Raw genomic sequence first — 9,816 nt, 5'->3', positions numbered from 1 at the left:
TATAGAGACATACAGTAGATTAGTAGTTGTTTAGTACTAGTACTAATTCAGGGAGAAGGGAAATAAGGATCAAATACTAATGGGTATAGCATTTCTTTTTAGGGAAAGTGAAAATTCTAAAATTATATTGTGCTGATGGTCACACAAAAATCATAGATGGTACCCTTTAATGGGTGAATTATCTGGTTTGTTAATTACATTTCAATAGAGCTCATTCATTTTACCATTTAGAAAATGTTAGTATGAGACCACAAATTACACCAACAAAAAGCGAAAGATTTCATAAATTAAGGCCTTCCATCGTGAAACTCTTATGTTCATCCTGAAAAGACACTGGAACTAAAAATCATCCCATTTCTTCTTAGCACTTATAGGAGCATGAAGTCATTCCTCAAGTCATTCCTTATGGGAATTAACTATGAATGGGGACATAACCAAGCTGCTTCAACACTATACAGATGTGATTTAAATGGCATTGTCCTTCTGATACCTTGTAAATGTAGAATCCTGTCTTTAGCAATATTTTTTATAAAATTATGTGATGCCAACAACTAAACCTCATTTAAACAAAGAAAGAAGAGCAGCGTTGTCCTAGTTCTTGCTCTTTCGTGTATTCAAAGATGCTTTATATAGTTTGTAAACCATTGGTTTTGATATAAATTAAAGAAATCTCATGCTGATCTCTCCTTTTTCATTAAAAATATATAAAATACTATTGCACCACACAGCAAGTACTCAAAATGACTTCCTCCTCCTCCATATTTTTAAGATTTGAAACATAATACTATGCTTTTTCTCTTTGTGTTTCATTTCTTTTTAATCTTCCTTTTATCTCTCCTGTGGTCTTTTCTCTTTGCAAGAAAACTCACTTGACCCTCTTGACACTGTATTGTAGCTCAAGAAATGGAGCATACATCAATTGTTGAATTGTGCACATGACATAAAGATGTCTTTTCTTTAATACACAGCCCCATATGAAGTTTAAATTAACTTCCCAAATCACCACAAACCGGCAGAATGTTTTTCACAGCTGAATATTCAGGAAGCAGTTTTATATTTAGCTTCACAGTAATGAACTCTTCTATCCTAAGTGCCAATCACTGGCATTTTGGTAACTCATTATGCAGAATACCAAAGATAAAACAAAACAAAACATTCCTACAACGGAACGACTATTAGTTTGAAAATGAAGGCTCAAATATAATGGAATGGTAGCTTCAAAGTGATGAGGGAAAATATCCACTGTCCTGAAGCTTTTGCCTAGCTAAACAATCATTAAGAAGTAACAGTAAACAAAAGGCATTTTCAGACAAACAAGACTAAGAGAATTTTCCTCTCACAGACTTTTGCTGCAAGGCAATGAGAATATGTATTTCAATGAAAATAATTTCAGAAGAGAAATGTAAGACACAAGAAACAAAGGTGAACACAGAAAATGAAAAACATGCTTGCAAATTTAAAAGGCACTGAACATAAAAATAAATAGTAATACTTGAATGGTTTCATGATAAATATATTCACAAAATAACATGAAAAGAAAGTGATGATGAGTATTGTGTTCTAGTGTCCTTGCTTTACTCAGAAAAAGTTATAGTGATTAATATCAAATACTGTTGAATCACAATTAAGGAGTCATATATTGATTTAAGTGTTTAAAGAAACTAGTAGAACAGCATAAGTAAAATGCATGACTTCCAAATAAACAAAAATAAGATTTATCACTAAGAAGATTCATTATTGTCATTTCCTCAAAAAGTAAAACACAGAGTAACTATATAACCCAGCAATTCCACTCTAAGGCATATACCCCAAAGAACTGAAAAAATAGGTCTACACAAAAACTTGTATATGAATATTCACAGTAGCAAAAAACAACTCATATATTCACTTCAGCAGTGTTGTAACCTATCAAATCAAATTACATAATTCAATGCACCAACAATAATCTACTAGACAATGTATAATATATATTCACAATAGCAACAAAATATGTAATATATTTAGAAGTAACACTAACCACGTGTAGACTCATAAAGGAGAAAATTATTATTCAATTTATTCCAACTGAAATCCTAACAATTTTTTTTCATTGAATCTAACAAGCTAAGTCTAAAAGTGATATGGAAGAGCCACAGACCGAAAGTGGTCAAGAAAATTTTGAAGATGGGGAGGAATTCACTCTATCAGATTTTGGTTTATTATAAAGCTATATTACTTTTGAGGCACTATGATATCAATCTGAAGATAATCAAATAGCTCAAAGGTGAACACATTTTACCAAGGGCAAAATGCGAATATCACATGAAATTTATACAAGAGAAACCCTTATCCTGTCCCATCATGTTTCCCTGGTCTCTGGGGAAGACACTTTCCTGATAAAGAGCTACTGTCCAAAGGGTAAAGTGGCTCCTAGCCAACTACTCTGGTGCAGCTAGGTCTGCTCTTGCTTTTCACCCTGAGTTCCACGTCCTGAGTACCCTCTCTAACTTCAATAAGTCATCATACTTTATCACTATAACTAAGGGGGATGTGCCTGATGATCCTGAAGGAAGGAATATGTAGGGATAGCCCTAGCCACACCAACACCTGATTCAGACACCCTGCTCTCCCAGAGAACTTAGTCTCCTAACTGCCTGTGGCAGGTGGCCGTAGGCAAGGTGATTTGCTAAGTCATAGATTCCCAAACCAGAATTCCACTAGACTAAGATCCCACCGTTCCATGCTAGCAATTAGTAACAGCAGAGTGTCCAACAAGTAGGTAGATACTCTGGATCCCTGGCAGCAGTAAAAAGTGGCTACCAGAAGGAGAAGCTGGCATTGGAAGAAGAAACAGTAACACAGGTGAAGAGGTATGCTTTGACAGGGTTTCCACCACTTATATTACCAGCCTGCTTGAGCACTGCTTGTTAGCCAGATTTTGCCTGAAGTACACAGTTCACTGACCCCTGGGATAGATCAGTGCTCCGGAGTAGAGCCCCCAGAAGCAGATCCACATACATATTGTATACAACTTAATTTATTATTAATTGTCAACTTGGTTGGATTAAGACTTCTGGAGAGGTGATTGGATAATGCGAGTGATTTACTCATCAAAAGATTAATCTACTGATGTTCATAGGGGGGTTGAAGCAAGCTGGAAGAGATGAGTCACTGGGACCATGCCTTTGGAATGTACAGTATATGCCCCACTGATGCTATTTATCCTCTACTTCCCAAATGCCATGAAGTGAGCAGTTTTGCTATTGTGGACTGTTATTTGTTAGCACCTTTTAAAAGTGGCTCACCAAGTAAATGTTACTGGGTTTTGCGTTGCTCACCTCTCCTTCTGGAGCTAGGTAACAGGTTCTTGTCTTGAACAAAGAATTGAACAAAACGAGCAAAAAGTAATGATGAAGTTTATTTGGAAAAGCAAGAGTGCACAGTGTCAGAAAAACTGGCTTTGCAGAGCGAGCTTGGGCAGAGTAAGAGGAAAAAGCAAGATCAAAGTACAACCTGGAGGACTCAGGGTGGGATATCCTGAGGAAAGCCACAACAGTAAGCTCATCTTGGCATCTATATCCTTTTATGCTGTCCAAATCTCGAAGAAACTCATAAGAACTACTACTTACAGGTCCTAAGAGGCAGTGCTGGGATCCCACAGCTCAGGCTAACATTCGGTCTAGGCCATCCTACTGAAAACCTGCTGGATTTCTCTCAAGAAGTCCACATGCAGGGCATTGGGAGCTGTTCTGTGCATGTGTCCAGCATCTTGTAATTCACAGGTTGCACCTACTTCCCCTCCCAGTTTTGCCACAGCCTAATCTCCTATCTCAGCACCATTCCATCATGTTTCTACCTTGGAGCCAGCTCATCATGGGCTGAAACTTCCTAAACAATGAGCTAAATAAACATCTCCTCCTTTAAGTTGTGTCAACATTGTGGTCTCAGCAATGGGAAAGCTGACAAATACATATGAGAACTTGGTATATAACAGAAGTAGCATTCATAAATGAAAGGATGAACCATTCCATAAATGGTGCTGGGACAATTTGTTACTTTCAAAGATAGAGGATGTAACATGTAATTCTTAATTCATATAATGCACAAAAATAAGTTCCAGATGGATCGAAGTTGTAAATGTGTAAAGCAAACTTTCAAAACCGTTAAAGTTAGAAATGAGAGAATTTCTTCATGAGGTAAAGGTAAAAATGAAGTTAATAAACAGGGCACAATAAGCACAAACTATAAGGGAAAAAAATGACTGGTTTGAGTACATTAATTTAAAACTTCTATATAAGACATCATTAAAAGCAAAAGATAAGTTTTAAACAGGAAGATATTTTATATGCATATAACTAACAATTGATTAATATACCATATTTATACCTTGATCCATACAAATAAAAACTTTAAAGGCCCAAATGAAAAATCAGACATTAAATGAATGGACAGTTCCAGGAAGACACCTAAATAGCATACGAAATATGAAAAAGGGTGTGCAAGGATGTCATATGAGTCAGAATAAACTGGACTTGCAATGCAGAAACAAATTATCTCCAAATCTCAACGTGTAATGCATAGTTTCGCATTGAAGAAAAGTCAATTGGAAGCCAGCCAACTCTCCTAGGAAGTAGCTCTTCATGAGAAGACTCAGGAAGTGAGGCTCCTATGATAATGAGGCTCCATTATCTCTACAACCAGCTTCACCTCCATGATCCAAGGCAGGGAGAAGGGAGGAAGGGTGGGAAAGGGAGAGACGAAGGGGGAAAAGAGAGACAGGAGAGGAAGGAGAAGGGAGAGGGAGAGGGAGAGGGAGAGGGAGAGGCAGAGGGAGAGGGAGAGGGAGAGGGAGCAGAGATGGCAGGGGAGAGGAGGGAGGGAGAGAGAGAGGGAAACGACCTCTCTCCTCCTCTTTGTTTCTTGTCTGGAACGTAGACAAAAATAGACTCCAGCAGCTACTTAGTGTCCTCACAAAGGAAAATCATATAATAAGCCTAACAAATCAGGAAGCCTGAGGAACCTGGATCTCTAATGAATTCATGAAGCACCGATCATAACTGCCACCTACCTTTGGTCTCTCTCAAGGTGTGAGACTAAGTCCCTCCATGTGTAAGTCACTATCATCATGTCTCTATTAGCTGGCAGCCAAACGTAATTTGTAACTGATTCTTAGAACATGAAGTAAACATTATAAACCTTGACAAAATAAGAAAAACCAAAAACACTAGAAAGGAAGACAGTAAATATATGTGATTTCTTCACCTTTTACAGCCAGAAGTCAATCAATATTATTTAAAATCAAAAAGAAACAAAAGTAACATCAACCTCTTGGTAGTTTTCATCAACCTTTTTCCTCAACCTTAGCAGGATATGGTAGAATGTGATATCTCTGATGGGAAATGGTTTTCCAAAGATCTTTCCATTTTACGTATTCTGTTATATATTAGTAATAGTGAAATGAGTAATTTTGATTAGAAATATGCATGGTATGATCCAAGTTTTATTTTTAAAAATTGATTCCTTTCATTTATTACCTGTCTGTATATGTGCAATGAGATACATGGAATGCTGTTAATCTCATGCTAAGGGTAGTTGTGTCAGGATGACTTGAGGTGGTTTTAGCTCTCAAATTTCTCCTTTTTCTTTCACCCTTTTTCAATGCTCACTTTTGTTAGCACATGTTGGCTGTACACAGTGAGTACATTCATCACGGGGAGGTGGCACAGGTACACAACACATCTGAATTCTTTTTACATCCCTTTTCCATATCCTCCCCTTCTCCCTCCATCTCTTGGTCCCCTTTATTTGCTAAAGCATTATCCTGTTTCCTGTTAGCTATCTTTTATTTTGCTCTTTATTTAGACTTTGGATACCTCATAAAAGAGAAACCATTCAATATTTAACCTTCAGTGTCTGATTTATGTCACTTAACAGTATGGCATAAAGGGGCATCCATTTTCCTACAAATGACTCAAATTTATCCTTATTCATGGCATAGTAGTACTCCACTGTGTATAAATACTTCCTTTTATTTAACCATTCATCTATTAATGGACATATAAGCTACTTCCAAGATTTAGCTATTATGAGCTGTGCTGTTATAAACATGGGTATATATCGCTGTAATATGATGTCTTTACTTCTTTAGGGAAGATATCTAGAAGGTGAATAGCTGAGTCAAATGGACCCACTTCAACTTTCTTATTATTTAAGCACATTAAAAAACTTAAAAAATCGGGGAAAATAATTTTTTTTTTTTTTTGTTTTTTCTCCGGTACCAGGAACTGAACTCACGACCTTGCGCTTGCCAGGCAGGCGCTTTGCCGCTGAGCTAAATCCCCAGCCCCAAAAATAAAATTATTATACCTTTTGGTGATGCACCAAACTTCAAATTTTTCTGCAGAAGCATTTTCTGACAAATAACTGCTTAATTGCTAGAATTTTTATGGTGAATATATACCATTTTTAGAAGAACTATACCATCTTATTTGTGACATTTTGAAATGAAACTATAGTCAGGTCTCCAAAGGTCTTGAAGCTCTAAACCCTATATCTTAATGTTCTATGAAGTACACACGGGCTCATAATGCAGCCCTTAAAAAGTCCATTTTCTTTTTTCTTTTAAAAAATTATCATCTCACTGACTCAGCTTCCTTTGATCGCTTACGTTTGTCTAGACTCAAGGCTGGTTGGAAAATCACTAGATGATCTCACATAATTAAAGTAGCGGGACAGTGCATTCTTGTCAACTCAAAACAATTTTAAATACAGATGAAAATGTAAGAACAGGAAGCATGCTATCTACTCCAAGAAAAATGAAGAAGCATGAACTTATACATAGTTTTAATATCCAATTGCATTGCCATCACTTTCATCAAAACAAAGACTCCAAATATGTTATCTGGTTAGGAGCATCCACTATTCTCGTAATCTCTCAATTTTTTATACCTCTGTCTCTGCACAAATGCTAATGCCTTCTCTTTCATCTGTACATGGCCAAAGCCATTTATCTTGCAACACTCACCACCTTTTACCACTACAGACCTATCGCACTTGGCAAATACCTCTGCTGTAACAATTCTCAGGGTTGCCGTGTATAATTGTTCGTGTTGTACACTGCTTAAGAACACCAGATTAGGATGCAAATGAAAGCCAGCCTGAGCTCAGCAGCCAAGCCAGGCTGTACCTGCACAGAGGGGGTCTTTTTACTGAATTTGCCTAAAGATACATCTGGAGGTCATACTGACTCACTGCATGGACTGAAACAGGTCTACTGCTTCTCTGAGTAGTGCATCTAGGGTAGGGACAGTAAAATGTTTACCTTTTTACCCACAGCAGGCCTCAGTACGTGGAACGAGTAGGAACTTAATGCTTGTTTAATAGATTTTAAATAAATTATAAGATATAAACAATTTTCGTAACCTCTTAACATCACAGTGAAAAATGTTAGAAATTATCCTCTTCCTCTATTTAGGTTGAAGATCATATCTTAAAGTTGTGCAGGGAAAAAAAGGAGGAAATAAAAACTAGTAGCTGATGGGTAGTATCTGCATGCCAGAAACTTCACATATTTTATCTCATTTGATGCTCCCAAAGACCCTACGCGGTAAGGTTTACTAGGAGTTATAGTGAAAATACTTAAAAGCACAGAGCAATCAAAGTGGACACTGGCCCAGTCAGAGCAGAGCTCAGCTGTAAATAGCTGTTCCACCTATGCAGCTTGCAGAGCTGTGTCCGCCGAGTGTATCAGCCCCACATTGCAGACGGGCCAATGCACGCTGAGTGAGGTAAGATAATAAGCCAAGCTCGCAAAGCTACTTAATTTTAGAAGGGAGGACCAGGCTCCAGATGAGGTTGATTCCCCAATGCTACATCCTTTCTCCCATACCTTGATGCCTCTACTTTACATATAAAGCTTTGCACTTGGTGTAAGTTCGACGTCTACTGCAATATCTATTCACTAGATTCTTTCACCTCCCGAAACAGGAATAATCAAGAGTTTATAACTCTAAAGTAATGGTCCTCGTTCCACAAGTCACACACAACAATTCATCATGTTGCTTTAGGGTCATGCTTCATATCTGAATAAATCTGAGTGGTACACTTTTATTATTTTATACCTCAAAAGGGTTAGCAATAGGAGACAACTCTGGAATAATGCTGCTGGCTCACTCTGCATTTCCTAAAGACCGTACTCTTTAAATCTGAACTACATAATGTGATTCCTCTCATCAAATACACTTCAACTGCGGAAGAATATGCCCACTGTAACTCTGCTCTGCAAAAGTTCAGAGCGACACTTTGCATCCTATACATTTTAGTATTTGCTGATGAATTCTAGTTTGTTTCAAGACATCATATGCTCTTTGAGTCACCACATTTTCATTTGGGGACCCTGTTATTTACTCAGTGCTTGCACTGGCTTTTGCATAGCACTATGGACAAGACACCATACATCATGCGAAATCCCGAGTAGGAATGAAAACATTCAACAATATTTGGTTTGCTTTTAAGTTGTTTCCCATTGTAGCCCTGTAGAGGATACAAATAAATTTGTTGCTACTATGAAATTAGTTCTTCTCTATAAAGAAAAAGGGATTATTTCCCCTTTCGGTCAGTTTTATTGGAGTATAGTACTAACTTACTGGCATTCTAATAATGCTTACCTGTGACCAAAATTCATTTTCCTGGTACTAAATAGGGAACCTAAGCAAAGATTATCATATAAAAATGTTTTAAAAGACAAAATCTTTTCCTTTTTATTTACATAAATAGTGAAAGCTTAAAATGCAAAATTTAGGCCAGGCATGGTGGCGCATGCCTATAATCTCGGCACTTGGGAGGCTGAGGCAGGAGGATTGCTGCGAATTTGAGACCAGCATTGACTACATGGCAAGACCCTGTCTGAAAAAATCAAAAGAGAAAAAAAAAAGCAAAATAGAATGACATGTTGAAATTTCTTTAGAACAAATTAACCAAACTCTGAAATACACAATTTACAACTACACCAATACAAGTACACCTAGAACATATAGTACATATGCCTCTTATAAGTCTTGGATCTTTTTTCTATTCAAATCATGAAGGTGATATTCAAAATATTTAACAATCAGTATGGCCCAGAATCCGTGAATCAAAATGGAGACCAACCTAAGCTCTGGAGCACAAGCCCGGAGCCCTCTGGTATGGCAAGCATTAACCTTTAGTTGCTGGGTAGTCAGGCCTTGGGAGTCCCAGGAATACACTGGATCATCTGGGATCGGGGACAGTTGCTAAAGGAGTTCAAGGAAGGAATTATTTACTAAACACTAAGTGTTCAGTGTTTAATTCAGCTGATTATTTAATAATTACCACTAGTATATCTGATATTATATTGCATAGTATTAGTATTATGAAAATAACAGTATACTCAGTTCCACCTAAAAATTAACCCTCCTAGTCAAGAAATGACTCTAAATATCCATCACTACCTGCCAGACGCCAGGCCTCCTGTCTAACTACCCTACATATAACCCCTACTGCCTGGGCAGCCATGCTATCTACCTCATTAGTCTGCCTTTCGCTAGCTACAGCCAACAACCCAATGCCTGAAAATCCATAGGGCACTATAATGGCTGGCACAAAAAAAAAATAATCTGAGCAGCTAATTAGATTCCCAGTCTTGGAAATTTGGGACAGAAAACATGAAGAGACTGTCAAGTAGCAGTCAGTCCTTTCCTGGCAGGAAATGAGTATGGGGGAGGTGCTGACAAAGGTATCATCAAATAAACAAGAGGATGAGAGGAGCTAGGTTGGACACAAGTGGCAGGAATTAAGCATAAATTGAATATGCACAAC

This window comes from Chinchilla lanigera, unplaced genomic scaffold (assembly GCF_000276665.1).
Source record: "Chinchilla lanigera isolate Chin_1 unplaced genomic scaffold, ChiLan1.0 scaffold00072, whole genome shotgun sequence".
NCBI classification, from domain to species: Eukaryota; Metazoa; Chordata; class Mammalia; order Rodentia; family Chinchillidae; genus Chinchilla; species Chinchilla lanigera.
The sequence above is the reverse complement of the archived record's forward strand: the minus strand, read 5'-3'. Positions refer to the sequence as shown.